Source organism: Narcine bancroftii, chromosome 5 (assembly GCF_036971445.1).
Source record: "Narcine bancroftii isolate sNarBan1 chromosome 5, sNarBan1.hap1, whole genome shotgun sequence".
Classification (NCBI taxonomy): domain Eukaryota; kingdom Metazoa; phylum Chordata; class Chondrichthyes; order Torpediniformes; family Narcinidae; genus Narcine; species Narcine bancroftii.
Genome location: NC_091473.1, coordinates 86,644,140 through 86,663,398, shown reverse-complemented (window position 1 = coordinate 86,663,398; position 19,259 = coordinate 86,644,140). Strand labels below are relative to the sequence as shown.

The 19,259-nt window shown below is 42.7% G+C and overlaps 1 protein-coding gene across 1 annotated transcript in view; it reads left to right on the top strand.

Annotated features, from left to right (window-relative positions):
• The window catches only part of nmnat2 (nicotinamide nucleotide adenylyltransferase 2), a 127,512-nt gene that overhangs the window by 24,145 nt on the left and 84,108 nt on the right, over positions 1-19,259 (top strand). The window lies entirely within an intron of this gene.

Below are 19,259 nucleotides of genomic sequence, written 5' to 3'. Positions count from 1 at the left end.
AAGTGAGTTTCAGGAAAGATAATTTACCAAAATTCTCTGGACTCTGGGCAGGTCATGATGGAATGGAAGATGGCAAAGGTCATGCCACTGTTCAAAAAGGATGGAGGCAAAAGGCAGGAAAACATAAGCCATTTAGTATAACATCTGTGGGTGGGAAAATGCTTGAAGCTATCATTAAAGAGGAAATAGTGAGACATCAGGCAGATGCAGCAAAGGCAGGTCCTGTTTGGCAAACCTACTGGAGTTCTTTGAGTATAAAAGAACATGGTAGATAGAGGGGAGCAGGTGGACGTCATTTATCTGGCTTTTCAGAAGGTGTTTGATAAGGTGCCTCATAAAAGAATTATCCGTAAGATAAGGACAAGAACTTCTCACTTTCTTGTTCTCGCCTTCTACTGAGGGTGAGAACAAGGGTTTTTAAGACTGGCATAACAATATTAATATTTGGGGAGAATTTATAAGATTTAGAGTAGGTCACATACATACATACATTTTAAATCAAATCTTATTTGAAAGACTGAAAAATTCACATTGCAAGATCTCTGGAGAATGTAAGCACCTTTCACAAGTAGGTGTTAATTGAACTGACATCATAAAATGCTTGATCATTGTCTTGCTGGAGTCATGCTGTCTGTCAGTATCCTTTCTGCAAAGTGCTCACAGAAAGGTCAATTCTGGATTGTTCACCTAAGATAACACCAGATGGAGCGGAAGAAAGAACTCCTGTTGCTTGTTGGAGAAGGTGGGAGGTTTGAAAGACATGAGTCACATGCTCTCTTTGGAGCTTCATTTGGAAAAGAGAGAGAGAGTTATCATCTCAGTCAGTCAGTCAGTGTGTGAGACACTGACAAGTAACTGAAAAGTGCAATCCAGGGAAAACTGTTTGAAACTGATGAAAGCAAGTTCCAGAGCAGTAGATGGCTGGAAGTGCTATCTGTCTGATGTTTCTCATGAAATAGAGGAAGGAATGGAACTCTGTGGTAGCTTTGTGGATAAATTTGAGGTTATCCACTTTGGTGGCAGGAACCGGAAGGCAGATTATGATTTAAATAGAGTCAAGTTAGGGAGTGGGGAAGTGCAATGTGATCTAGGTGTATTTGTACATCAGTCATTAAAAGCAAGCATGCAGATTCAACAAGCTATGAAAAAGGCAAATAGCATGTTGGCCTTCATAAAAAGGGGAATAATATAGGAGTAAAGATGTCCTTCTGCATTTGTACAGTGCCCTGGTGAGACCACACCTGGAGTATTATGTCCAATTCTGGTCTCCTAATATGAGGAAGGGCATTCTTCCTATTGAGGGAGTGCAGCGTAGATTCACAAGGTTAGTTCCCGGGATGGCAGGATTGACGTATGCCAAAAGGTTTGATAAACTGGGGTTGTATACATTGGAATTTAGAAGGATGAGGGGAGATGTGATTGAGGTATATAAGGTTATTAAGGGATTGGACATGATAGACTGGAGAGAGATGATAATTTTTTTAAACTCAGAGAGTTGTTGGTCTGTTGAATGCTTTGCCGCAGAGGGTGGTAGAGGCAGGTTCTCTGGATAAGTTCAAGAGGGAGTTGGATAAGGTTCTTGTGGACAGGGGAATTAAAGGTTATGGGGAGAAGGCAGGGACAGGATCAGCCATGATCTAAATGAATGCCGGTGCTGGCTTGATGGGCCAAATGGCCTACTCCAGTACCTATTGTCTATTGTAATTTTGGAGAAAGACAGAGTCAGATGCTTGCCAGCTATGGCAGAGTGCATGCCATTATAGCCGACTATAGATGGCAGTGATGCTTCATTACCCGATGAGCTGAACACCTTCTAAGCCCACTTTGAGAAGAACAACAAAACTGTGCCGACTACAGTCCCTGAAAATGCTGAGGACCCTGTGATATCTATCTCTGAGGGTGATGTCAGACATCATTCAAGAGGGTGAACCCTCGCAAGGCATCAGGCCCTGATGACGTACCTGGCAGGATGCTGAAATCTGCGCCAACCAACTAGCTGGAGTGTTCGCGGACATTTTCACCCTCTCATTGCTGCAGTCAGGGGTTCCCACCTGCTTCAAAAGGACATCAATCATCCTAGTACCCAAGAAGAGTAATGTGAGCTGCCTCAACGACTACCGCCCAGTAGCACTTACTTCTACTGTGATGAAATGCTTCGAGAGGCCGGTCATGGCCAGAATTAATACGTACCTAAGCAAAGATCTGAACCCACTACAATTTACCTATTGTCACAAACACTCCACAGGAGGTGCAATATCATTCCACCCAGCTCTGGATCACCTCGAAAACAGCAATACATACATACGGCTGCTCTTCATCAACTACAGCTTGGCCTTCAATACCATTATTCCCTCATTGCTGGTCAAGAAACTACAACCTCAAGGCCTCTATTTCCCCCCTCTGCTACTGGATCCTTGACTTTCTCATTGGAAGACCACTATCAGTACAAATTAGAAACGTCTCCTCCTTACCGATTATCAACACAGGTGCACCCCAACGATGAGCAGTTGTTATCTCAGCCTGTAACATCACGGCACCAGACTTCACTCCATCAAGGACATCTACATGGAGTGGTGTCTTAAAAATGCAGCCTCTATCCTGAAAGACCCCCACCACTCAGGCCATGCCCTCTTCACTCTGCTACCTTAAGGGAAAACGTACAGGAGCTTAAAGACAAGCACCCAATGGCACAAGGACAGCTTGTTCTCCACTGCCATCAGATCCCTGAATGATCAATAAACCAAAGTCACTGCCTTACTTTTCCTGCATTATTATTTTTATTTTTTTATAGTAATGTCATAAGATGGTTATAATATGTATGTTTGCACTATAATGCTGCCACAAAACACTGAATTATATTTCTTGTTCATGACAATAAATTCTGATCATGGAATTGGGGTGATGTATTAGCATGGATAGTTAACCAATAGAAAGCAGAGAATTGGAGCGCAAGGTTGTTTTTCTGGTTGGCAATTAGTGGTGACCGGGATGCCTCAGGGGTCGGTGTGGGGCCTGCAACTGTTCACAGTATGCATAAGGGATCTGTAAGAGGGGACAGAGTCCCATGCATTTAATTTTGCTGATAGCACTAAATTAAGTGGAAAAGCAAATTGTGCAGAGGAAATGAAGAGGCTGCAGAGAGATATAGACAGGTTAAGTAAGTGAGCAAGGGTCTTGCAGATGGAATACAATGTTGATAAATGTGAGGCTATCTGCTTTGGAAGGATGAATGGAAGATCAGAATATTATTTAAATGGTGCATGCTACTGTGCAGAAGGACTTTGGAGCGCTTGTGCTTGAATAGCTAAAGATTGGTTTTCACATGCAGCAGACTATCAAGAAGGCAAATGGAATGTTGGCCTTCATTTCAGAGGAGATTCCAGGGATGATTCCAGGGATGAAGAGGTTGGCCTATGAAGATATATTGAGTCATCTGGGACTGTACTCACTGGAATTTAAAATAATAGAAACATCTAAAATTATGAAAGACATAGATAAGATTGAGGTAGGTAAGTTGTTTCCATTGGTGGGGAGACCAGAACTAGCAGACATAACCCCAAGCTTCAGGGATAGTAAATTTAGGACAGAGATGGGGAGGAACTGCTTTTCCCAGAGGATGGTGAATCTGCAGAATGGAAGCAGTGGAGGCAACCTTAGTAAATATATTTAAGACAAGGTTGGATAGGTCTCAACATAGGGGATGAAGGGTTATGGGGAAAAGGCAAATAGGTGGAGATGAGCTGATCATCAGATCAGCCATGATCACAAATGAATGGCAGAGCAGACTCTATGGGCCAGCTGGCCCACTCCTGCTCCTATTTCTTATGTTCTTATATTCACTCCATACCAATGATTGCATAGCCAAGATTGGCTTCAATGCATTCAACAAAATTGATGATGGCATGACTGTTGTTGGCCAAATAATAGGAAATGATGAATCAGAATATAAGATGGAGATTGAGAATCTGATTGTGCAATACCAGAACAACAATCCTTAGAAAGGGGAAGCTGAGGGACAACGGGACAGCAGTAGAGAGGGTTAGTAGCTTCAATTTACAATGAGAATACATATTGGAGGACCTCTCCTGGTGCACACAAATGCCTCTAATTTCTTAGGAGTTTGAGGTGATTCATTGTGTTGTCGAATATGGTATTGTACTTCTACTGGTCTGTTGTGGGAAGTTTATTGACTGTTTGCATCAACACCTGGCTTGGAAACTTGTATGTTCAGGAACATAGAAGACTGCAGAAAGTAGCAGACATCCAAGTACATGAAATGCTGCCTGAAGAAGGCAGCCAACATCATAAAAGACCCCCATCACCCTGGCCATGCTCTCTTCTTGTTACTACCTTCTGGCAGAAGATACAAAAGCCTAAAGTCCTGCACTGCTACGCTTGAGAGATTTTTTTTCTCAACTTGTACCTGCATTAGGTTATAGTTAGGGAGGCTTTTGAACCTCCCAAACTATAACACTACTTCAAGACCACCAAAGATCAGTCTGCACTACTGACACAGCATTGATTAGCTCTATCGGTCAACTGTAAATATTTCCCCCTCCTTTCTTTAATATTTCATCTCTTTTCTTATGTGATAACTGTACTTAAATTGTTCTTAATGTGATTTATGTACCTGGGAAGCTGTAACAAGTTAGACTTTCATACCAAAAACCAATCTACTGGAGTATCTCAGAGTGTTGAGCAGCATTAATGGGAGAAGAAGAATAGTCAAGATTTTTGTTGCACATGTACTTGTGTATATTACAACAAACTCTTCATTTCTTTTCATGGTGATCAGTAGGTTCATCATTTTTGCTGAATTTGCTGCAAAAGTGTTGATAGCGTATTACATATTGTGAAATCACACTGCATAAGTGTGAGGTGATGCATTTTGGAAGGTCAAACCAGAAGGCAGAGTACTTGGTTCATGGTAGGATACTTAACAGTGTGGAATAACAGAAGGAACGTGGGGTTCAAATCCATAAATATCTCAAGGTTGGTTGTGTGGTGAATGTCTGCCAAGCTGCCTGTCTCCCCTCTGGCGAGCCTTGCAGTACTAACATTGGCTGTGCATTATCTCTGCTGTTAAGGACACTCTCCTTGGATATAACTGTATATGCACCTATTGTCTTTCATTATTGTACCATGAGTTTCTGCTAATAAAAACCATGATTATTGTTCGACCACATCGTCTTTGTCTACTTCATCAACTGGCACTTCAATTTTATTAGCAGATCGTGACAATGCATCAGAGGGATCATTTAACCTGCCCGGTTTTTACTGGATCTCATAATTATAAGTTGAGAGTTCTATTCGCCAACGTGCCATCTTATCGTTCTTGATTTTACTTTTGTGTTAGTACTGGAGACTGTGGGTAGTGGCCCACTGAAACTTAACACTACACTGTTCATCTGAGATTGAATATCTAACCCCAGTACCACAGGGACGCAGAGCTCTGGCATAATAAAGAGTCACACATCAGCCAGGCAATGTTCCTGCAAATATAAGGTAACTTTACACTTGTCCCGTACAGTTTTTGTAAGTTCACTACAAGCCATCGATATCTTTCGGTTCGCTGGATATCTCTGCAAATTTAAGGCTCTGGCAACTCTCTCGTGGATGTAGCTGTCAGTACTCCCTGAGTCTATTAGACAATCAAGAGTCTCACCATTCACCTCCCCCTTTATAGTTGACCATTCCAGTCCGTAACATCCCCCAAGCTTTGGAGTCAATTGAGCTATCACAGGGGATCTCACCTTGCAGTTACTTGAAGTCGATTCAGCCTGGTCGTCTGAAGATTCCCCCCTTTTCACAGTTGTCTTCCATTCCTGCAGCTCCAGGATGCATTTTCTTGGTGCTTCTCTTCTTCTTCTTGTCAGTGGGAGTACTTTACGCCTTACACGCTTTAGCGAAGTGGCCGAGTTTCCCACAATAACTGCAGGTAGCAAATCGAGCCAGGCACTTCTGTCTGGGATGCCAGCTCTTATCACAGAAGTAACATTTTTTAGGAGTTTTCCCTTTTCTTTCCTTCGTGGTTCCGGCACTCCTGGATGCTTCCTTTACGGTTTCTAGCATTTCACTGGACTGCATGGCATTTCTCAGTGTTTTGGCTAGAGTGATTGCCCGGTCATAGGTTAAGGGCTCCGTCTCCAGCATCCTTTGTCGAATCTAACTGGAGTCAATCCTGTTGACAAAAACATCCAGCTTCAAGGCATTGCGGTGTTGTTGTACATTGACTGCCCTGACATCACATTTGTTTGCCAGTGAGTCGAGGGCCAGTGCATAGGCAGCATCACTTTCCCTGGGTTTCTGGCGTCTAGTCAGCAACTGGTGTCGAGCAAGCACCACATTCCGTGGCGCCGCATAGTAAGCAGTTAGACGTTCTCGGGCTATAGCCAGAGTGGTAGCTCCTTGTGTTACGGTGAAAAGGACCTCGCCCAGCAGAGAGTTCAAGTGGCCCCACTGTATCGCCTCATCGACCACGTTGTTTCGAGCCATGTAGTAATCGAAACAAGCAATCCAGTGGTTGAAAATTTCTCTGGTTCTCGGGGCAGACTGGTCGATTATCAGCCGCTCTGGCTTGAGTGCTGCATCCATTTCTGCTAATAAAATTGAAGTGCCAGTTGATGAAGTAGACAAAGACGATGTGGTCAAACAATAATCATGGCTTTTATCATGCCTGTCTCCCCTCTGGCAAGCCTTGCTGTACTAATATTGGCTGTGCATTATCTCTACTGTTAAGGAGACTCCCCTTGGATATAACTGTAAATGCACCTATTGTCTTTCATTATTGTACCATGAGTTTCTGCTAATAAAAGCCATGATTATTGTTTGACCACATCGTCTTTATCTACTGCTTATACTGGGTTTCATTAGTCAGGGATTGAGTTCAGGGGTAGAGAGGTGATATTGCAGCTCTCTGGAGAGGGTGCAGAGGATGTTGCCTAGATTGGAGCATATGTCTTATGAGCCAAGGTAAGCAGAGCTGGGACTTTTCTCTTTGGAGTGAAGGATGAGAGATAAGAATAGAGGTCTACAAGATTAAGAGAGGCAGGGATAAGGTGGACAGATAAGAGTCTTTTTCCAAAAGTGTGCAAATAGCAAACACCAGAGGACATCTGTACAAAGTAAAGGGAGGAAGATTTATGGTAGACATCAGGGATAGGTTTTTTTTACACAGAGGTGTGTGTGCCTAGAGTGCCTTGCCAGGGTTGGAGGTGGATGCTTGAACAATAGGGGCATTTAAGAGACTCTTAGGCAAGCAGGTGGATGAAAGAAGAATAGAGGGTTATGAGGTAAGGAGGGTTTAGTTTTTTTTAGGTTATATATAGGTCAGCACAATGTCATGGGCCAAATGGCCTATACTGTGCTGTAATGTTCTATGTTATCCAAGCATTCCCTTTGATGTCTTTCGTATGCATTTTCATGTAGAAAGTTAAATGGCATTTTCGCATTAAGAACCTTACTCTTACTTGCTGCGTCATCAAGCTCAGTAGATGTGTCCGAGTTCTTTTTAACCAATAAAAAAGTCACTTCTGTGGGGTAATGCGGAAACTAATTTGCTCCAACAATTGCATGAATTGATAGCAATTAATCCTTATTTTGGGGAGAATAATATTACTAAGGGTACCAGGAGAGAACTCCACACACCATTTTGTGCGCTTGATTTTCATTGGAGCAGGAACTTGACTAATACCTTTTTTTGTAAAATTTTTTTTTTTTAATTTTATACATTAAAAAAATCAGTACATAGTTCATATGGAAATGCAAAATGTAAGTAAGAAATTACACAAATTAACATATTACATTGTATCCATAATAACATAACTGAGGTAAAAATAACATATAAAAACAATAAGAGCAACAAAAGAAAAAAAGATAAAAGTTAATCAAAACCCAACCCCCTAAAAACATTGCATGACATAAAGAAACAACAATAAACTTCACTCCTAAATGTGAAATGAAAAAAGCCAACAAAACTCAGGTTATAAATTATATCTAATGATTGTGATAATAATTCAAACATAGTCCCCACAATGCTTGGAATCTTATGCTATAATTATTAATTGAATATTGAATCTAATGTCTAATATATAATGCAAAAGTTGACTCTTCCAACATATCAGCACTCATTCAGCTCTGCAATGAAGTAAGCATGGGTTATATGGCTAGCTGCTGTCAGGAAGCTGAAATCATTGCCTAGCTGTGTTAAATTTCTGGGCAGAACTTGATTTACTTCACTCAAAAGCTTTATTGTATGGGAACCTCAGTTGATATACAGAGCCTCTCTGTCATGGATTGAGCTGGTCTTTGTTCTGCTAAGTTATTTAGTTTTGCAAAGAAAGAACTTTTATCCTCAAACTCTACTGGAAATCACACATTAAGCAAATGGGATGAGGGAAAAGACTTTGTGTGATATCCTGCCTGGGTCCCTAATGTGATCGAAGAGTAACAGGCCCAGTCGTTGGACAACAAGAAAGGTCTGGCAGCATTGGATACACAGGAATGAGCCTGGTTAGGTGACGGACCTCTCTGTGGTGGAAGTGACCACAACTCTCTGAGCTTCAATATAGCTATGAAAAAGGATATAAACAGTCAAACTGGGAAAGTGTTTAACTGAGGAAAGGCTAATTATGAAGGGATGAGGTGGGAACTAGCGAGAATAAAATGGAAACAGGTGTTTTAGGGTGAAAGCACAGAAGTAATGGGAGGAAGTTTAGGGACCACTTGTGCATGGTTCAAGATAGGTTTGTCCCACTGAGACAAGGAAAAGATGGTCTGAAACTGGACCATGGCTGATGAAATAGGTCTGGCAACAATCAAGAGGAAGAAGGAAGCATACATTAGATACAGGAAGCAGAAAATTGGAATAGTTCATGAGAAGTTTATGGTAGCCAGGAAGGAGCTTAAGAAAGGACTTAGGAGAGCTAGAAAGAAGCATAAGAAGGTTTTGGTATGTAGAATTAAGGAGAACTCCAAGATGTTCTTTGTGTATGTGAAGAACAGAAGGATGACGAGAATGAAGGAGGGGCTGCTAAAGGATAAGGGAGGCAACATGTGCCTGGAGGTGAAGAGGTTGGGGAGGACCTAAATGAACACTTTGCTTCTGTATTCACAAGACAAAAGGACTTTGATCACAGTGCAGTCGAAATTGAACAGGCCTGTGTGCTAGACAATGTGGAGACTAAGGAAATGGAAGTGTTGGATTTTCTTAAAAATATCAAGATTGATCAGTCCCCGGAGCCGGACGCTATATACCCCAGGCTGCTGTGGGAAGTGAGAGAAGAGATATCTGGGGCAGTAGCTATGATCTTTGAATCCTCTTTGGCCACAGAGGAGGTGCTGAAGGAATGGAGAATAGCAAATGTCGTCCCCTTGTTTCAAAAAGGTTACAGGGAGAATCCTGGGAATTATAGACCAGTAGGTCTTACATCAGTGGTGCGTAAACTAATGGAGAAGATTCTTAAGGATAGGATCTATGAGCATTTGGAGAAGTCCAGTATACTCAAGGTTAGTCAGCATGACTTTGTGAAGGGAAGGTTGTGCCTCACAAGTCTAATTGAGTTTTTTGATGAGATAACAAAATAAATTGATGAGGGTAGGGCTGTAGATGTAGTCTCCATGGATTTTAGCAAGGCTTTTAATAAGGTCCCCCTTGAGAGACTCAACCAGAAAGTCATGAATCACAAGATCAGTGGAAAGTTAGCTGTATGGATAAAAAAAAATGTCTTGTAGGAAGAAAGCAGAAAGTACCGTAAATGTTCGTGTATAATGCAAAAAACTTTTACCCTCAAAAATAGGGAGGTCACATTATACTTGAGAGTAAAATTTTAAAAAAATTTCTGCAGGTGAGCAGGCGAGCGGCAGTGCAATGGGCAGATGAGCGGCAGTGCAACTCGGATGAGTGAGCAGGCGACTCAGGCGGGCGAGCGGCAGCGCGACTTGGGCGGGCAAGCAGGCAAGCAGCAGTGTAACTCAGGCGGGCGAGTGACAGCGTGATTTGGGCGGGCGAGCAGGCGAGCGGCAGCATAACCCGGGCAGCCGAAGGGAGGGGAGGGGAGGTCGTGAGAGATGACATCGCAAATCAGGCAGGTGGGGGGGGGTCTTGAGAGACGCCAATGCGACTCAGGCGGGTGAGAGGAGGGGGTCGTGAGAGACGGCAACGCGACTCAGGCGGGTGAGGGGAGGGGTCATATTATACATAGGGACAACATTTTTCCCCTCAAAAATGGGGGGGGGGGGTCGCATTATACACAAATATTTACGGTAGTAGTGGAAGGAAAGTATTCTGCCTGGAGATCGATGACTAATGGAGTGCCACTAGGATCTGATCTGGGACCCCTGCTCTTTGTGATTTTAATAAATTACCTGGAAGGCTGGGTCAGTAAGTTTGCAGATGACACAAAGGTTGGAGGAGTTGTTGATGGTCGTCAAACGTCACAATATGATATAGACAGGATGCAGAGTTGGGGAGAAAAGTGGTAGATGGATTTCAATCTGGATAAGTGTGAGGTGATGCATTTTGGAAGGAATAATCAGAAGGCTGAGTACAGGATTAATGAACAGGAGGACCTTGGGGTACAAATCCATACATCCCTCAAGGTCGCTGCACAGGTTGATAGGATATTTAATAAGGCCTATGGAATGCTGGAATTCATTAATAAGGAGATTGAATTCAGGAGTAGAGAGGTCATATTAAAATTCAACAAATCTTTGGTAAGACCACACTTAGAATATTGTGTTCAGTTCTGGTCACCTCATTATAGGAAGGATGTGGAAGCTATGAAGAGGGTGCAGAGGAAATTTGCCAGGATGTTGCCTGGGTTAGCAGAGCTAGGGCATTTCTCTTTGGAACAAAAAAGGATGAGAGGAGACTTGATAAAGGTCTACACGATTATGGAGGCATAGATAGGGTGAACAGCCAGTACCTGTTTCCTTGGACAAGATCAGCAAACACCAGAGGACATAAGTACAAAGTAAAGGGAGGGAAGTTTAGGGGAGACATCAGGGATAAGTTTTTTACACAGAGAGTTATGGGTGCCTGGAATGTCTTGCTGGGGATGGTGGTGGGGATGGGGGCATTTAAGAGATTCTTAGACACATGGATGAAAGAAAAATAGAGGGTTACAGGGTAGGGAGGGTTTAGTACTTTTTTGGGGAAGGGGTATATGGGTTGGCACAACATCGAGGGCCAATGGACCTGCATTGTGCTATATTGTTCTATGTTCTACACCATGTGACCAGGTTGGCACTAAGCTACAGAATGAAAGTGGGTAAGGCATTCAGTCAAAAAGGGAAGTGAATGCTTAAGCTAAGGCTTGTCTTTGGCAGATCCCATAGCCTCAAACTTCACAGCTGTTTGCTCTGCTCTCCACACAATTGCTCCCTCCATTGCCTCACTGTTGGTTTCCACAGGTTTTTAATACAGAATCAGAGACAGTTTCCAGGTTGTCCACTCCAAATAAGGATATGTAGTCATCCTTCTTCCTTCTTTTAGCTCCTTAACTCATCCTAAAGAATCTGTTTTTGAGTTCTTAATTTCTTTCTATAGAGGCTTTTATTCTTTAATCCCAATCCTAGCCAATCTAATTTCACCCTCCCTTCATTGCTGTTCCTTTTATATCCTTTCCAATACAATACCAATCTCCCTGTATTTCCATAATCTTTAAAAATTTAACTTGTCTAATACCATATTCTCTTCCGTGGATCATGTTCATGGTAGACCTGCAATGAGAAACCAGGACCGGATTGGGATTATCCTAATGAGAGAAAGATATGTGGTCACCCTGTTTTAAACTATCTGGTCTGATTAACTAATACAACCACAACGTAAGATTTCCAGGTATATCACAAATAAGAAATTGACTTGGAAGGCTATATGATTTGAAGGAGTAGAATTAGCATTCATAGATAGTGTTTAGCCCAGGGTTAAATCTGCATGGACAATTTTGAAAAATGGTTTTGCATAAAGCATCTCCCTTGTATATTTTTCTAGCATTTTGTGTTATTTTAGATTGGATAGCAGATCCCAGAAGTGGTCATTCCTCATTTAACTGGAGTTTGTAGCAACTGGAAAACTGTTACAAAACTCATGTTGAACACGATGTCTGGCAAGGGGCATGTCATATCATCATAAATGAATTAAGATAACTGTAAAATCATAACCATTATATCCAGTCTACCTATGTGATTTGAATCAGTTATATCCTGAACAATTTGATGATTCACTAGATTAGCAATCTGTCACTTCATCTCTTGATACCTAGGACTGCATTCTGACTCATAGATTGCAACCAGCATGAGAATTTCCGCTTCCATAGCAACTATATAATGCAGCAAAAAATGCCCCAAGGTCTCTCAAAGGTTACTAAAATTGTTAGTGCTGTCACATACTCAATAGCAGCAATAGAAATATGCCAAGACAGTGTTATATTTGAAATAATATTTTTAATTTATTAACTACCAATAATATAACACCTTATCTAAACTTAACCCTAACTATGGGCAAATCTACATACGTGTGTGTGTAAATATCCCAAACCATTACCAGCTTCGCCACAATTCTGGAACGTCAGTTCAAAATTCAGTTTCAGAAATCCAGTGTTGACATGAAGACTTAAATGGATGCAAAGAAGTGTTTACGAATGAGATGGGAGAGACCAGGTGACAGAGTGTTTGAAACTCACAAAATCCTTGTCAAGGTGCTTCCAAAAAAATGTCCTTTCAGATGAGTGGTTGTCAAAACTCCCCTTTATTTGGTGTAGGGGAAATTAGACTTCTAGAACTCTTTTATGGGTAAGTTCAAGTGACCTTTTCTATAGTCACAGTGAGATTCAACATTTCGTTTCAAAGTGATCTTTCCTTTGGTCATGGTGGGATTCAACAAGTCCCCTTCAAAAGTGACCTTTTCTTTCATCACATGAAGCCACTTCAGCACAGTATTCCTCAAAGACCTGCAGCTCCTGAACTGCTTCCTTAAAATAGACCCTGATCAAACAGTGTACTGTTTCTTTAATATGTTGGTCACATGGTCTCTGCACTTGTGTTCCTGGCATAATTCCTCTCTTTCAGAAGTAGCAAATTTGAGTACATGCTGTTCCCAGCCTGTCAGCCCACAGTCAATCTCGAAAGCATGCAGGGCTTGCAGCTTGATTTGTTCTCTTAAAGTGATAGTCCCACTCAAATGAAAATGAACTGGGAGCACGAGTGTGCTTAAGAGAAGGAATTCTTGTGCATAGTGCCTTTTCAGATGAAATCATAACTGATTTAGCTATGAAAAAGGATATTAACACTGTGGCGTGTTAATATTTCAGGTTTTGGAAATCATTGATATATCTTCAGAAGTTTCCAGAAATGGAAGAAATTACATAGAAAGAGTCATGGTAAGATTAAACTAGTTCAGTAGGGCAAGATCAAATGGAAACAATGACTCTTCCTGGATGGTTGGGTTTGTGTAACTTGGGTAAAAGGTAGAAACAAGCAGAGCGGGGATGGGAGACAATGAGGTTGGTGGTCGTGGGGGTGGGGGCAGGGAGGTGACCTGAGGTGATGAAGTTGGAGGTTGTGTTGGAGACAGTGGCTTGATGAGCCATTGTGGGGTCCTGTGGGAGGGGTAGGTAGGAGGAGGTGTCTGATAGCTGTCGTCTGGCCTCAGCAAGGTAGAGGTAAGTGTTCCAGACCACAACAGCACCATCCTTTTCTGCGGGTTTGATGGTGAGGTTGGGATTATTGCGGAGAGAGTGGAGGGCAGAGCATTCAGAGGAAGTAAGATTAGAATACAAAAGAAGAGTGGTGAAGTTGATGTCTTTGCAGCAGTTAGAAATAAAAAGATCCAGAGTGAGTAGCTGGCCAGGACGAAGTGTCCAGGAGGAGGAAGAAAGCTTAAAATGGGAAAAGGGGTCTTTGGTGGGGGGTGTGGAGAGTTACGGTCATGGAAGTAGGCCTGGAGATGGAGGCGAAAGAAGAATTGTGGCATGCACTGAACTCATTAAGGTGTGGATGGAGGTGGACAAAGGTAAGGCCTCTGCTGAGGATTGAGCACTCCGTTTCAGAGGGGAAGGTCAGAGAGGATAATAAAGACCAAGCAGTAGTCAGAGTGGGAATTTGTGTGGTGGAGGGTGTTGTGGGGAGGTAGAGGGTTAGGGATGCCAGAGGGTGGAGATGGAAGGTGGAGGAGGTCAGATGGAAGAGATGGATGATTGGGGGAGTTGAAGGGAGGAGGGGAGGGTTGGGGAAGTCAGAGGGGGGAGGTGAGGAGGGTAGGGGGTTAACCAGAGAGAGGGGGAGAGATGAGATCTGGGAGATAGGGGGTTGGGGAGAAGAGGGAAGTTGAGAGGGGGAGATGGGAGTGGAGTAGGTAAAGATATAGGGGGATAGGGAAAGGTAAGAAGTAGTAAGGAGGATGAGTAAGTGGAATCCAGCAGCAGGATCGGGAAAGGACACCTATGTTAAAGATGCAGGCATGGTATGAGTAGATAAATGTGTTTAGAATACAATATTGCAGTCCCATATGCCAGGTGGAGAGTCAGCTTGACTTGTTGATCTGACTCTATTGATCTTAAAGTTGATAAATACTTCAAGTGAGCTTGGCATAAATCTGATAAGATAATTTATTGATGAATTATCAAATGGTCGATGTTCCTTGTCTCCAAAGATCTCTTGATCATATCCTTAAAAAAATACTATTGGATGATTTATCTGAAGAACACTGGTGGAACCTGGCCTGCTGTTGCAAGTTCCAGCATCTGTGATTGTTCATATGCACAGTCTAGGTTCACAATGGAAATTGAATTACCGTTCAGGAGCACCTAAAATATTGCACAGTTTCTTGGGCAGAAGTAAGACAGGATCTTTGAGGTGTCAGAAGTTCTAGTTAAAGCATAAAGAGACTATAGGAGAGAGCAATGCATTGGTCCAAAATGAACTGACTGATAGCCAAAAGCTTCAAAGGAATTTTCCATTACCAGCCTCTGAAAGAACTTGGTGGGACTTAAATTTCACATGCATGTGACGAAAGATGGAGATGAGTTTGAAATCAAATTCCAGAGCACCTGATGGTTTTCTCCTTTGCTCTCCTCTCATTGAGCAAGCAGTAGCACAATGATATGCTCTGCACCTCAACCCTAAACTTTGCTCTAAAAGTATGTGAATGGCAACCATATTGATTTAGGTAGGGTCATTGACCCTGTGCTAATATGTTAACTCTTCACTGACAATCAACACAGGTGCACTTCAGCATGCATGCTTCGCCCACTGCTCTGCTCTCCCTACACTATGTGGCTAGACACAATATTAATGCCATCTGCAAATTGCCGATGTCACCATAGTTGTTGGCAGAATCACAGACGGCAATGAGGAGGCATACAGGAGTGAGATCAATCAGCTAGTTGAGTGGTCTCACATCAACAACTTTGCTCTCAATGTTAGCAAATCTAAGGAATTCTGATTGTGGACTTCAGGAAGGGGAAACCAGGAGAACACAAACCAGTCCTTATCAATGGGTCAGCAATGGAGAGGGTAAGGAACTTCAAATTCCTGGGTGTCAACAGCTCTGAAGACCTATCCTAGAGCAATTTTTTGATGCAATCATGAAGAAGGCTTGCCAGTTTGAGGAAATTTGGTATGTCACCAAATACTCTTGCAAATTTCTACAGATGTACCATGGAGGCCATTCTGACTGGTTGCATTTCTGTCTACTATGGAAGTATATATGTACATGACAGGAAAAGCTTCAGAGGGTTGCAGGGTCAGTGCCAGAATGTATGTTAGTGGGGCGATAGCTCAGTTGGGGGGAGGGGGGTGCAGCAGGACCTACCTGTTGTTAACACCATCTGCCCCTCCAATGTGGGACATGAGGGTGATCCTTTTACTCAATCTTGGGGCAAGTAGTCACTAGTGTGCATCAACCTTGATACTAGTGATGTGGGATGGAGAAGGGATAGGTTTGACGGTCAGGGATGGCTGCACCGGTGGGGGTGGGGGGGGCAAAGCACCTTGTTTGGGGGTGGGGCCAATGCCTGTGGATGCTCTCTTTATGCCGACCATGGAGGGTTGTAAACTCAGTCAGCGCTATCATTAGTCTTCACTCCATTAGGACATTTTTAAGAAGAAATTTTTCAAGAAAGCAGCTCAAGAAATCAAGGGCCACCACCATCCAAGACATGACCTTTTCTCACTGCTACCATCACAAAGGAGGTACAGGAGCCTGAAGATGCACATTCAACATCTTCTTTCCTTCCACCATCAGATTTCTGAATGGACAATGAAAGGGCACTAACTTTTTTCTTTTTTGCACAAATTTTGTTTTTAAACTTTGTCTTTAGCAATCGATATCTAACATTTATTGTATTTATCATACTATTGTGCCACAATTCCAACCAGTTTTTCTCTCCAATAATAATATTTAAATCATTTCCCACCTTTGTCTAGATCTATGAATTCCTTTTTTATGCACTCCCTTTTGTAATAAAGAAAATATTGCTCATATAAACTTCTTAGTAAATTTATTAGAAATCAAACTTTCTATTTCATTCCTTTCAGCTAATAAAATTGTTGGACCAAATTCATCATGTAAAATACACCTTCATTTGATAATAACAAAATACTGTATTACAGTACAACTCCAATTATCCGAAATGGTCTGGTCCATTTCAGATAAACAGTTTTTTTTCAGAGAACTAGTCATTTAAAAAAAAAACAGCCCAGTAGCAACAGCATATCACTTGCATATACACTCACCAAAAATATGCTGGCCACCACCGATCACCGACTCTTCTCCTCTGACACTTCTCCACTGAGGTCCCCCTCTTGCCTGGAAACTTGAGGTCCCTGCTGCTGCTAAGAGCCCGAAGTCCACTGCTACCACCACCAGGAGCATGAGGTGCACTGCTGCCGGCACCGGGGTTTGAGGTCCGCTGCGCTGTTGCCGGCGCTGGGAGCCTGAGGTCTGCTGCACTGCTATCAAAATGGCACCGGAGTGTGACAATTCTTTGATAGCCTCTGAATATGTTGTGGTTGTACAGGAAAGATCTGCCTGGGAGGGCTCCACTCACCGCCATCCAGGCCAAGTCCTGCTACTTGTTTGTGAGCACTGGCATTTCAAGCTTGAGCCCTTCGTCAAGGTATGCACAAAAAGCAGACGGGCCCCTGAATAAAAGGATGATGGAGGAGGAGCATAGGCCAACAGGAAAAAGGCAATAATTGGACATGGATAGAAGGATAAGCGAGGAAAGATAATTGATCGGGAAAGTGGGATGCCTCTGTGAAAGCAGAGCTGGAGGAAAGAAAATAGCATGAAAGAAGTGGGGTGGGGGTGGCAGGCGCTATCAGAAATTGAAGAAGCTGATGTTAATGCCATCATGTTGGGACCGTGCCCAGATGGAATATGAGATGTTGTTCCTCCAATATGCAGCTTATCTCAGTCTGGCAGTGTACCAGACCAAGGAAAAACATGTCAGCAAGGGTTTGGGATGGGGAATTAAAATGGGTGGCCACTGGGAGATCCCTGCCACTGTGGTAGACAGAGGCGAGGTGCTCAACAAAGCAATCTCCCAGTCTGCATCCAGTAAGGTGTGGTTGAAGTAGCTGTGGGAGTTGGTGGGTTTGTTGAAAGTGTCTGTTGAGCATTTGTCTCACAAGATGGAGACAGCAACGCTAAGTAAGGCTAAAACATTGCTCGAAATGAACCAAGTAAATCTGAGGTCAGGGTAGAAGTTAGCAGCAAAGTAGATAAAGTTGATGTAGTCATCATGGTTGCATGAGGCAGCATCAAAGTAGTCATCAATGAAGCAGGAAGAAAAGTTAAAAAGCCTTGCCTGTATCGGCTTGTACCATGGAGCCATGCTCATGTAGCCAACAAAAAGGCAGGCGTAGCTTGGGCCCATGCGGGTACCCATGGCTACTCCTTTAACTTGGAGAAAGTGGGATGAGTTAAAGGAGAAGTCATTGAGACCAAGGAAAAGTTCTGCCAGCTGGAGAAGGGTGGTTTTGGAGGTAGACTGGTTGGATCTGTTGTTGAGAAAAAAACAAAGGGCTTTGAGACTTTCAGTATTAGTGATGAAGGTGTATAGCAATTGGATGTCCATAGTTAAGTTGAAGCGGTTGAGTTCAGGGAACTGGAAGTTGTTGAAGTGATGGAGGGCATATGGTATTGCAGATATAGGTGGGGAGGGATTGGTCCAGGGAAGATAAAATGGAATTGAGATAAGTGGATACCAATTCACTGGGGAAGGAGCACATGGAAATGATAGGTCCACCAAGACAATTGGGTTTATGAATCTTGGGTAGGAGGTAGAATTGGGCAGTGCATGGTTGGGAAACAATGAGGTTGGAATCCTGGAAAGGAGATGACAGGAAGTGGTGAGTTGAGAGATAGTGCGTGAGGTGGTGGTGTGATAAATTTTGGCGGAGTCCTGTTGAAAGGGTAAATAAGAGGAGGGGTCTGAGAGTTGTTGTCTGACTTTGGCCAGGTAAAGGTCAGTGTGCCAGACCACAGCAGCGCCACGCTTGTCTATGGATTTGATAGTGAGGAGAGAGTGGAGGGCAGAGCATTCAGAACATTGAGATTAGAATAAGTGAGGGGATTGGTGAAGTTGAGACAGTTAATGTCTCGGCGGCAGTCCATTTACACTAAACCTTTTGTTTCTCCATACATTCTTCTCAACTGCCTCTGACCCAGATTCTGCCTCTTAACTAAGCTCTAAAGGCAATTTCCAGTTGCCCATTACACTACCAATCCACTTATCTTTGGAAGTGTGAGGAAAATGGAACACATAGTGATATGGAAAACATGCAAACTCCATATTGACAGCACCAGAGATAGAACAGACAACACAGGAACAGGCCCTTCAGTAACAATCATAATGAAGATTGAATTTGTCTTGCTGAATCTAAGAGCCTTACCAACTGTGCCACTGTGCTATCTGTACCAACTCTGCATGCCCTCTGCCGTCAATCTAATGCCTAGAATCTTAGCTCCTGTTGTATTTACTTTCATGAGTCTTAGACAATCTGTTTCAGATCCTGATATCTCACTGAATTTAAAAATATCAGCTCATTTCCCCCATTATCTTTTCATTAATTGTCAGATTTTCACATTGTACTTTGTTTACATGTTTGTGTGGCTACTGGAATCGTAGTGGACTTGACGAAATAACCGCACAAGGTGTTTTTAGAGTGAATCAAACTGATTTACTCTTCATCATCTGCGTAACCTTTTAAAAGCCAGAATCACATGCTTGACCCATGCTGACATCATCACGCTC